Raw genomic sequence first — 13,308 nt, forward strand, 5'->3', positions numbered from 1 at the left:
ACATTCTCTTGGGAATAGATCAGTGCTGCCAGGAGCAATCATGTCTCACCTCAACATAACCCTAAATTATTTAAATGTCATATTCTAGAGATCTTTGAAGTGGTTGAAGATTAACTAACTATGCAGAATATAATCTCTATGTATCTAAAGAACCTGATTAGTCTAACTATAAGTATGACAAACATAGATGACTATTGATTTATAATTCTTAATACCTATATAACTTAAAGACTAAGACTTCATATTAGAATATCATATAATAAATAACAATGCAATAAGTGAGGACAATGACCTCAAAATATAAACAATGTATAAGTATCTTGATCAGAGGTACATTGCAAAATGATAAATATGTATCAATACATAAAAAATGTTTTAAGCAGAGTGAAGCATGTATGCATACAATATTAAATATAACTTAATTTTCTATCAATATATAAGAATCTATACCAATGTAATAGCCTATAAATAATAACTCACAAGTTTTCACTCTATTACTCACTATTATTATTAGTGTGAATAAGGTCACACTAATCTATTACCCCATCTGATTTTCCTTTATTTTTTTTCAAAGAGATCCCTGAGCCTATAAAATTCCCACCAATCCCCAAACCTATGCCAATTATAATCAACTCCTAAATAAAGTCCGTAACCCTGAGGACAAAATCTGTTGGGAGAGGGGACTTTATCTTCTAGAATTACTTCCAGCTGTCATGTGGGTAATGTTCATTCTTGCAACATGAGGACCTGCTTGTTGGGGTTTCTATCCTGCCCAGTTCCCACAGCTGGTAAATCCCAAATAAAATCACACATAGATCTACATAAGTTATAAACTTATTGGCCCATTAGCTCAGGCTTCTTGTTCACTCTTATAACTTATATTAGCCCACTATTCTAGTATATGTTAGCCATATGGCTCAATACCTTTTTTAGTCGGGCAGGTCACCTCTTCCTTGTTAGGTGTCTGGACAGCACTGGAGATAAAGCTTCCTTTTTCCCAGAATACTCCTGTTCTCCTTGACCTGCCTCTACTTCCTGTCTGGTTGTCCTGCATTTACTTCCTTCCTGGCTACCTGCCAATCCGTGTTTATTTAAAACATAATTGACAGAATACAGAATTGACCCACAACATTTCCCCCTCCTTATTTTTTAAGAAAACAAGAACATCCATAGTCCATTTTTTTGGGATGTGGGCATAGTATTCCAGGCTACTTCATGCTAGTTGGAGGGGCTGATAATGTTATGGGGACCTAAAGAAAATTTTGAATTATGATCAAGTCCTGACTGGAGTATCCTGTGAGTCTTCATCATCCAGGCAGCAGTCTTGGATCTGTTCTGGATATAGAACTCAGACATCCGAGCCATCTGTTCCTATCAGAGATTTCTCAGGTGGTCTTCCTTGATCAAACCTGATTTTCCTTAATTCAGAATAAATCCATGGCCTCTCATTTCCTGTGGAAACAAAAGCAAAATCTCTTCTCCAAAGTAACATACCTTTTGACTTCAATTTTGACGTCAAGGTATTTTCAAAATATCTATCTTGAATTAATTCAGCAGCATTTATAAACAAATATCTTTTAGCAGCTGTTGCTCCTTCCTCAGCATTCAAACAATTCAAAGAAAATATAATAGACAGTTTCAAGATTCTCTGTCTGTTTTCCATCTTTATGTGGCTTTATTTTAAACTCTATTTCTTTTATTTTTAATTTTTGGCTTTTTTAAATTTTTGGCTTTTTGAGACAGGGTTTATGTGTATCTTATTCTGGAACTCACTCTGTAGACCAGGATTTCCTTGAACTCACAGAGATCTGCCAGTCTCTGCCTTCCAAGTGCTACCACACCTTGAACTCTGAGAGGCCTGTCTGCCTCTGCCTCCCAGGCATTGGGATTAAAGGTGTGTGCCACCACACCCAACTACTCTCTTTCTTTCGTTTTTATTTTAAGGACTTTAACCTTTAGCCTGCACATATTTTTAACATATTGTAAACCATTTAAAGGTTTTTTTCATCTTTGAATCTCTCTTTACTGTATCTCTTTCTCTTTTTTAGGCCACATGAGTCTTTAATTTGCTAAGCAATATGGGTAAGATTAAAGCCATGGCTTTGATGGCTGGATCCAGCCCATTCCTTAGCTTTGTGAGATAACAGGCTCATGATGACGGAGTTACTAGCCAGAGCCATGTTTATTGCCACAACTCTATGGCATTTCAAGGTCCCTGCCAGCAATCAAGCTGCAACTGTGTGCTAAAAACCACACTCAAAGGCTCTGTAATAGGACTGCCTACCTGAAAGAGTTAGAGTTTGCTCTGGCAGAATAGCCCAGAAACCCAGCATTTTCAAACAGTGCAGTTCAGCCTTCTACGGCTGAAAGCCAAAAAGCATGCAGTCAGCTTTTCATCAACACTGTTTAAGGGTTTCGTGGCAGGACCTCTTAAAAGAGCTGCAAGGTTTTGCAGCTAAAGCAGAGTCAGGAAGCCTCTCTTAAATGAGAGCACTTGTTTGCCTTCTAGCAAGCAGAGCTGACCCAAAAAATTGCTGTTACCAAGAAGCCATGATTTACTCTATTCTTTTCTATCTATAATTACTTCCTGAGCTCTTTCAGGCTTTATGTAGATGCAGTTTTCTATGTGGGCGCCATTCTGTAACACAAGTGCCTGCTTGTGGGGTTTTTGTCCTGCCCAGTTTTCACAGCTGGTAAATCCCAAAGAAAATCACACAGTGGTCTACATAAGTTATAAACTGATTGGCCCATTAGCTCAGGCTTCTTATTAGCTCTTATAACTTATATAAGCCCACTATTCTAGTATATGTTAGCCACATGGCTCGGTACCTTTTTCAGTCATATCTTCCTTGTTAGGTGTCTGGACAGAACAGGAGAAAAAGCTTCCTTCCTCCCAGAATATTTCGCTCTTCTTGACCCACCTCTACTTCCTGTCTTGTAGTCCTGCCTATACTTCCTGCCTGGCTACTGGCCAATCAGCGTTTATTTAAAACATAATTGACAAAATACAGAATTGTCCCACAACACATTCTATGGGATCCTGTGAAAGTAAAATGATGGTTAAGTTCCTTGATTCCTTTTCCCTGAAATCTTTAGCTAATAAAGTATTCACATTGATATTTACATTCTTATTATCAAAAACATTTCTTCATACAATATATTTGGATCATAGTTTCCTCTCCACAGACTCCTCCCTGATCTTTCCCACCTCTGCACCCACCCAACTCCTTGTCTTTCCTTTTCACTTTAGAAAGCAATCAAACAAGCCAACAAACATCAAAATTTAAAAAAAAGAGAAAACACAAAGACAAACAGACAAATACATACATACGCACAAACACAGGTATGAATATATAAAAGACTCATAAGTCAGAAAGAAACAAAGCAACAAGTCTAAACTACCATTGAGTTTGTTTTCTGTGTCCATCTGCTGCTGTGCATGGTACCTAGCCTCAACAATACTCTCAGGGCCTGCATAAGTTCAAATCAGATAGGGGAGTGGACACAGGCTGTCACCACTAAGAAGTTATCTTCAATTGATATCTGCTTATAAAGAAGAAATTAGTTTTTTCCAAGAGAGTCATGTTGAGTGTATTAACCATTCTCATTACTTCTAAAGACAGATCTGTAATTCAAGAACCTTTTGGCATCAGATACTTCTAAATAAAAAATACACAGTATAATAAAACGTACAGTTCCTGAGATTGGAAGATTTAGATTAGAAGACAGTATCAATTTTGAAAGTAGTGGCTAATTTTCAAAGACAAAGAAACCATTGACTCTCTCACCAACATATATATATCATGATATATATATATATATATATCATGCTAGAGTATAGTTTTGATAGTAATTATTGATAATTAAACAGACACTCCCTTTAGAAAGCATAGAAAGCCCAGACTGTCTTTGTGTCTGATGTACATCTACAAACAAGCATGAATTGTTGATTATAAAGGGTATTCAAGAAAAATTCTTAACATTCTACATTCCATTCTCTCTTCCTATTGTAAGAAACCAATATGAAACTCATCAAAACAAAACAACTTTTACTGTCACCTGCTGCTCAGAAGGGTAGGGAATAATAAATGGGTTTTAGGGACCAAACATCTAGTGTTTAGCACTGAATCTCTATATCAGCACTTTCAGATTCTGTTCTATGTTGGGTAATAGTCCTCATGTCCTTGGCCTTCTTGGCTCGTTAGGGATCTTTTAAGTTTTGCTCCTTGTATGTCCTCAGTCACATCTCTCTCTGTCTACCATCAGAGGCCACTTTGTAAGTAGAGTCTGCATGCGTTGAATCACTCCAACTTTCCATTCAGTCTCACATTCCCTTTGCCTCCCTACTCTGCCATGTCTTTAGGATTTACTCTGCTATGCATTTTCTCCTGCCTCTAAAGCTGGTAAGTTTACATTTTGCCTATGAAGATAACTCAGGAGAGACTTACTTTAAAGTCAACTTATTAGTAACCTTACTTCTAGCTCCAAAACACATCAGTTTCTGAATCACCAGGAGATGGGAATGTGAGAGGCACTGCTTTAGATCCTGTCTGCCACCATCTCAGAAGATGAAAATGTGTAAAAACACTTGACATGCTTGGTACTGCAGAGAGATGACACAACATAAACATTAGCTACAATTACTAAAATACATAAATTTTCTGCTGTGATGGGTTTGAAAGTGATAATGTTCAGGCAGTTATTTCTGTTACATTCTTTATCTGAACAACACAAGATAAGTGGCAAGTCACCTTGAGTGTTTTGACTTAAGAGAAATGTTTCCACAATAGTTGCCATATTTCAGAGTAGGTACAACTATGAATCTAGATAAAAGAGGAAAGTATAAAGCAAAGCCAATTAACATGGAAATTATGTTTCCACTCTTACTTTCTTTTTCTCTGTTTTCACTTTTTACTCACATTTTAAAATAAAACGAGGGGTGCTGGTTTTTGAAAGGACATTGCATTGTACAGAAAGAATACAGGCGGAATGACAAGAACTTGGAAAGGTAGAAGAGAAAGTCCAAAGAGTATTAATATTTTAATATGAGAATGAAGAATAAAAACTGGGTAATGAGAAGCAAAAGACAAACAAAGTTGTGAGCAATACAAAAAAAGCTATAAAACTAAGTTATTGAAGCTTTTATTAATAGATAAAAATATTTTTTTCTTTTAAAATTTGTCTTTTAAAATGTGTAAACAGAGTACAAATGATAATCCTACTTTCTTGTTGGGTAATCTGATTTTTTTACATTCAGATTCCTCCCCTATGTCCTAGGTTCTCAACCTTCGTAATACTACAACTCTTGAAACAATTCCTCATGATATTGTGACCCCACAACCATAAAATTATTTTCATTGTTACTTTATAATTATTATTTTGCTACTATTGTGTATTATGTTGTAAATATCTGATAAGCACACGGATGTAGGTGACCCCTGGGGAAGGGTCATTCCACTGCCTCGAGGGATCAAGACCCACAGGTTGAGACCCACTGCTCCACACAGTTATCTCATCAGTAGCAGAAAACATGAATGGAGGGTGCTTGAAATCTGGAAATACTTTGCAGACACCCCTGGCTGGCTCACACCTTTCATTCTCAGAGATAACAGACTCGGGTTAGCTACTGAAGAGAAGGAGGCTGCTCTACAAAGATTGCATCTTGACATTTTCATCCCAGGACCACTATTGCATCATCTCCATCACTGGTTAACCTATAACAATTTCTGTCTAATGGTTGTCTTCTAATTTCTCCTGGTGACTCTTCAGATGCCATACATATTGTCCCACATCTGAAGCAATAATCAAACCTACACATACTTAGTACTTGAATCATTACTTAAAAATTCTTTGAAGACTTTCTAACAAGTGTATTATCAGTATTCTTCCTATATAGTCCCCTGGTGGCCTCTTACTAATGACACTATTACATTTGATGTTTATAACAAATTTGCCTTTGAAAGTTTCTCCAATCTGCCCCTTAGCTATGGATTTTGTCCAGCATTGTTCTTCTTTTTGATGAATATAACCTACGTCTCTGTCTTTCTCTCCCTTTTATGGAGCATAGCAAGGATCAGAACTTGGAAGTACAGTGGGAAATGCTATCCTTTAAAACAGACATCATTGAGAAATTTAATGCCTGCCTGGGTGGGTGGGGCAGAGAAGACCCATGAGAGCTGAAACAGCATCGTGCTCTTCATGATGTTACACAGTCTCTGACTTCTTAGCAGTTACCAGGGTAAAGGAATAGCAACAGTGTCCAAGACTTGGAAATTAGAATAACCACAGACTAGGCTTGGAGGTCTTCTTAGTGATCACATGTTCAGATTTCTCTTTAAAAAAGAAATTTGTTTATTTCAATAGAGATAAAGATCTATCTTTCTACACAACCTAAACATACTTTCCTTGGCTTTTTGAATGATTGTATTGATTTGATTCATCTTTAAAACATAAGCATAAAGACATAATAATACAGATATGGCTAAATACACTGCAAAACCTATGTCTCTTTATGCTGAGTATTTTCTGTTGTTCTAAGCAAAAAAAATGTAAAAATGATTTTTAAATTTTTCCTGCAATAATTGATTAAAGTAATGTTTTGTTCCTTGCTATTTGCAGTTAAAATATGGTGGGAATAAAAATTATTCTCTTCTTTTTGATCAAGTGAAGGCTTTCATGGTAAGCTATCATGCTCTCTCAACATGTGTTCCTAATATGAGATTTCCCTCTTTATGCTGTGAATGTGTTTTATTACCATCAGTTAATAAAGAAGCTGTTTTGTGCTTGCACAAGCTTGGGAAAACTAAACTGAATGCTAGAAGAAAGAAGGAGAAGTCAAAGAGCAGCCATATTGTGGCTGCCGGAGAGAGATGTGCTGGAACCTTGCTGTTGGGCCATGAGCCCCATGATAAAATATAAAATAATAGGAATGTGTTAATTTAAGATGTAAGAGTTTGCTAGGAATACGCTAGAGTCATTGGCCAAATAGAATTGAACATAATGTAGTTTCTGAGTCATTATTTCAGGTCTAAGGGATTTTGAACAAATAAACAGCCTCCCCCAATAAGTACCAGACTGCTTATCCAGGTTTGAGGTTGTTTCTTCCCACTACTTAGTAAGAGGGGGGGTTTCATGGCTTGCTCATTTCCTGGAAGCCGACAACTCAATATCATTACATTTGCTCTTGGACTACAAAATGTGAATTTGATGGTACATTTTGACCACATCAGCCATATAACAATAAATCCATTATAGACTAACTACTTACAGAATTACCTATAAATATAATCCTCTTAGAAGAATATATAGAGAAAGAAACCTTCTTAAAATTTATCTGACTGATACATTTTTAATATGACTTTAAAAGAAAAAAAAGCAAACATTGGCAATGGGATGCTATCATATTTGAATGGTTTTACCTAACAAGATAAACAATTAGTGGAGTAAAAAGATAGCCTGTAGAATGAGGATCATGTTCAAAAATAATATGTTTTATAAGAAAATAACATCTCAACTCTATAAGAAAATCAATTTGATAACATGAGAACAAACAACCCAATTAGAAAAGGGGTCAAAGGACTTGAATAGAGATTTCTCATGACAGAATGAGAAAATGACCAAATGGTATGTGAAAAATGTTCAGCATCAACAGCAATTAGCAAACTGCAAAGTAAAACCACAGTTGGTAATCATATCCCACCTAGTAGAATGGCTATTAGCAAAAGTACAAAAAATAAGAAGCATTGTTGAGAAAGCCAAACTTTTGTGTATTGTTAGTGGAAATATAAAGAGTTAGAGACATTAGTAAGACTAGCATAGAGGTTCCATGAAAAGTACTAGATATATTTCCAAAGACAACTCAATAAGTGAATAAAAGAATAACAATACTGACATGTTCATTGTAGCATTATTCCCAATAGTCAAGTTATGGAACTAAATGGGTATCTACTGATACAGGAACAAAGAAGTATATATTAAATATATATATATATATATATAAATTATATATTATATAACATGTAAATAATATATAATATATAAGACATTTGTGTATTATTGCATGTGCATGCATGCACACACATACATGTGCACACCTAAACATACACACAGTAGAATCTTATTCATCCTTAAAATTAGAAGGAACTCATGTTTTTTTTGCAACATGGACTTGGCTGGAGGACACTGCCCAGCGAAATAAGACAGATGCAGACGTATGAATATTATATGACCTTATTTGTATGCTTAGCCAAAGGAACATTTGGAATTAAAGAAACAGTATTTACTCGGCATTCCTGGGAGGAAGGTTGGGCAAAATGAAACTGTGGAAGTCTAAAATGAATATTATAGTTGTAAAACAATTCCTAGAGACTTGCAATGAACTCTAGTACTTGTTAGCAATACTATATTATAGATTTGGTATTTTACTAGCACAATATTTCTCTAAGTTTTTACACAACATAATAATAGTGATAAAGATGGGAGGAAAGAACTTTATAGAGGGTTGACACTGCATATATCATGGTCTTGATTTCCTTCAAATTCATCCCATAGTGCACAATAAATATGTGTATAGCTTTATGTGTTTCAATCACACATCCAAAGTTGTTGTAAAAAATGATGATATTCATTATATATATATACATGCATATGTACATATATATATTGCATTGTAAAAATTACTAAAGAATGAGAAAGTATTTACTTCTCCAACATTTTGAGAATTGTGCTATATCCAACTTTGCCTTCATAGGTCTAAATATTAGTCTTCCTTAAGGTGTAGTAGATTAAAACTGAGCCATTAATTCAGTAAATCTGATGATACTCTTTGTATAAGGATAGCTATTTTTTTTTAAAAAAATAATTGGCACCTTTTCATATAATGTATCATTTTTGGTGCTTCTCTACCTTCTAGAAGACATTAGAACAATAATAAGGAAACCTGAGATGTACTTAGCCAGACAGAATTTCTTTAAAGAATAAAGGAGAAGGAGAAAAGTTGTAGGCTGAGAGAACTGTGGATGAGAACAAGGCAGAGGAATAGAGGCGAAATACGGTCCTTAGAACACAACTCCAAGCTGACAGACAACCCTCCAAGATAAAACACTTACTCTAGGAATCCTACAGCATTTGAGAATAACCCTGTCTGTATCCTTCAGTTGTGAGAACTGTCATTGACTGGGAGCATAGCAGAAGTGTTCATGAGAGATTCAGCAGCTACAGGCAGTCAGGAAGCCTTGCGACTCACAGCAGGTTCACTTGATGGTCACAAGAAAAAGATACATTTATAGTTACCACAGTAACAGCAAATGGATAACTTAAAATAAAATAACAAAAAAAAATCTCATGCAAAGGATACACAATTATAGACACATAAAAATGTTATTGCTTAGACAAGAAATATGTGGCACAGACTTATATGTCAAAGCCCCAGTTCTAGGTGCTAAAGCAATGTTGGATGCTCTGCAAACTTTAAGTGAGACCTACCTGAAAACATCTCAGTCACTGGATTGGAATCTTAGGGGCATCTTATCCATCCCTTCACTTTGTCTTCTCTCCATAGCCTGCTTGTCATGAAGTGAGCGACCTCCTCTGTCACATACTTCCACTATGATGGTGATCGGCCTTGCCATGAAACCGAAATCACTGGATCCAAGAAGAGCCTGAAGTCTCAGAAACAAAGAACTATGTCACCTGTATTTTGCCACAGTGATAGGGAAAGTAACTAGTGCACTATCTCTCATCAGTCTTCCCAATGAACTATGACTTTAAAACAAACAAACAAAAACAAAAACAAACACAAAACACTTTCATCTCTACCCCTACTTTTCTGCCAGACTTGATTAGTAAGGAAATAATTCCAATGCCCTTGAGTGTGTTTGGAATTTTAACCTTCTTGAGTTCCTTTGCAGTATTGTCCCAATAATTGTAGTAATAATATAAACAATAAGCTAAGTTTTATAAGCAAAATCTCTTTATCAGGAAAGGTTATGTGTAGATAAAAGATTTAAATTGAAACTCATTGTTAAATATCACTTGACTGAACAAACATTTTATTTAAATAGAACCCCCAAAATTGATTTTTTAAGAACTTTATAAAATAAATAAATTACATTTCATTTTACTATTTCATGACAGGATTTGAAAATTATTTTTATTCTATTTTCAATATACTTAATACAATATACAAAACTAACAATATACATAATTCATCTTGAAAAATTCTAATAGAATAACTGTTGTATGCCAGCTTATTAAATTAGGAAAATGATAAAAATCAAACAAGTAAAACGACAGGTCCTGTTGGCAAAAATTTTACCACCTATATTCCTCTAACCAATATTCATTAAAATTTAGTCTTTAACAGCCATCTATATAGCTATTCATCTTTGTACCTTTTCCTCGTCCTCTTACTATTAATGGTACTCTTTCCCCCACCCCATATATTATTATTAAAGTAGGAAGGAACAAAGTTAATATACTAGGTATTTGCCGTGCTTTAACCTCGACCAGATTGCTTTATAAAACATTAGTAACTTTGGAGGACCTCCTCAAATTTCAGTTTCTACCTCACAAAGATAGAGCCTAGAAAAAGTCACCTCACCAGCCTCCATCACATAAACATAAGCAAGTACCCTGGTCTCCATCCAACACATTAACTCCCACAGTGACAGAAATGAACATCCAGGGGAACAAGAATAAGAAACTGATTTTTCTAGACACATGTGCCTTAGATGTCTGAGTGTGGATATAGAAAGGCCAAGTTCAATTCTGAATAAGTGATGAGAAGCCATGTTTTTAAGAACCAGATGAGGCTATGGACATAGTGTCATTAATTTTATACTCAACCCATTATTTTTCAGTTATTTTGAAGCATTACGTTTAGTCTAGTTTTATCTGGTATTTTTATCTAGCTCTTCCCAAATCCTACTTTCTCCTCAACATGGTTTGATTTTACGGCTGTTGATTTGTTTTGGTTGTTTTTGTTTTCTTTTATTTTGTTTCCTATAATACAGGATCTTACTATGTAGCCCCAGCTGGCTTAGAACTTAATGTGTAAACCAGGTTGGCTTAAAACTCATAGACATCTGTCTTTCTCTGCTTTCTGTGTGTTGAGATTAAATGTTTATGTCACCATACCTCTCAGTGCCTTTAAAATTAAATTAGACATTATTAATTTGTATTCATAGACAGGTAAAACCAGATACAGGCTCAGATTCACCAAAAGTTTTTCAGCATACTTGTCTACTCAATTTTTCTGGCTACTTTGGGGGCAGGATGCTACCTAAGAAAGGGAATGTTAGAGGGCTATTCCCCATGACAGGCAAGGTATTATAAAATAAAATGGTGGGAGTTGTTGTGATCCAGCTGCCCTCACTCCCCTTGACTGACAGCAGAACTTTCTTGTGGTCTGTAACTGACAAGAATGTTTGTATTCTTTCTGGCGGGTGGGTCTCTACAGAAGCAGTAAAGGTATAAAAGGTTGCTGGGCAAAATAAAGGCTGCTGTTCTTCCACCTAAAAAAAAAGCCACTGTGTGTCAATCCCAGCACCCCCAGCCAGTCTTGGCTATCCAGGCTGCACTGGCTGCAGCAAGTAAAGGCCCCACCAATATCTGGAAAGTGTGTATACGTGAACTGGGTTGCTCCAGCTGCGGGCTAAATCTAGGAGTGTATTGGGGAAGGTAAAATGTTTGTATTTTTCATCCCCAGAGATAACTCTGAGGGACATCCTCCAAAAGATAAGCAAGTATAAAGAGGCGGGACAATGAATTGAAAGGCCTCAAAAAGAAACTGAAACTTTTAAAGCAACAAGGCATGAAAGTTAACAAGGAAGACAGCCAAAGAATTTGTACAGGAGGGGGTTTAAATGTTCCAGACTGGGAACTAGCCAAGTCAGATTAAAAGGAGTATGTATCTCTTCATCCCCAGAGATGCTCTGAGGGATGTCCTCTGGAAGATTGGCCAGTAGGGAAAAAAATAAAAAGGAGGCAGGAAGGTGAATTGAAGGTCTCAAAAGATAGAATATGTACAGATGAATGTTATTATGTTGATTGTGTTGTCCTTTGTGTTCTGGACTGGAGAAAGACATTTGGTTCTGGGAACTGCTAAGAAAGGTATTTTGACTTTAAAATACAGGCCTAAGGATTTGATGCTTTGGAAACGAGTATCTGCTTTTGTTTCCACAGAAAATGAGAGGCTGTGGATTTATTCAGAGTTAAGAAAAATTAGCTTTGATCAAGAAAGACCACATGAGAAATCTCCAGGAGGAATAGATGGCCCAGATGTCTGAGTTCTTCATCCAGAACAGATTCAAGACTGTTGCCTGACATGATCAAGATTCACAAGATACTTCAGTCAGGACTTGATCATAACTCTAAATTTTCTTTAGGTCCCCATAAGATTATTAGCACCCCCAAATAGCTAGAAGTAGCCTGGACTATTACACTCATATTCCCAAAAATTAGACTATGGATATTATCCTTTAAAAAAAAAAAGAGGGGGAAGTGGTAAGGGAGAATTGTCTGTATTCTGTCAATCATGTTTTAAATAAACGCTGATTGACCTGGCAGGAAGTATAGATGGGAAAACCAGACAGGAAGTAGAAATGATGCAACGTGAACAGGAGAATTCTGGGAAGGAGGAAATTGATTCTTCCCAGTCCTGCGCAGATCACAGAGGAAGCAGGATGTGACCTGCCAGCTGAAAAAAGGTACCGAGCCATATGGAAGAAATAGATCAGAATAATGGCTTAATCTAAGCTACAAGAGCTAATAAGTAGCCTGAGCTAATGGACCAATCAGATTTATAACATATAGAGATCTCTGGGTGATTTTCTTTGGGGCTAAATAGCTGGGGAAACTTTGTGGGACAGAAACCCCCAACAAGCAGGCCCCATTTGATATAACAGCCCCTTTCATGTTACACTACTTTCTGCTCAACATGGTTTGATTTTACGGCTGTTGATTTGTTTTGGTTGGTTTTTGGTATTGTTTTTTTTTGTTTGTTTGTTTTGTTTTGTTTCCTATAATACAGGATCTTACTATGTAGCCCCAGCTGGCTTAGAACTTAATGTGTAAACCAGGTTGGCTTAAAACTCATAGATATGTCTTCCTCTGCTTTCTGAGTGTTGATATTAAATGTTTATGTCACCATACCTCTCAGTGCCTTTAAAATTAAATTAGACATTATTAATTTGTATTCATAGAACATAATACTAGATACAGGTACAGATTCACCCAAAGTTTTTCAGCATACTTGTCTATTCGATTTCTCTGGGTACTCTGAACACTGTGTGCATTGTTCTTGGTTTT

This window comes from Microtus oregoni, unplaced genomic scaffold (genome assembly GCF_018167655.1).
Source record: "Microtus oregoni isolate MIOR12 unplaced genomic scaffold, Mior012 000023F_ref0000262, whole genome shotgun sequence".
Classification (NCBI taxonomy): Eukaryota; Metazoa; Chordata; class Mammalia; order Rodentia; family Cricetidae; genus Microtus; species Microtus oregoni.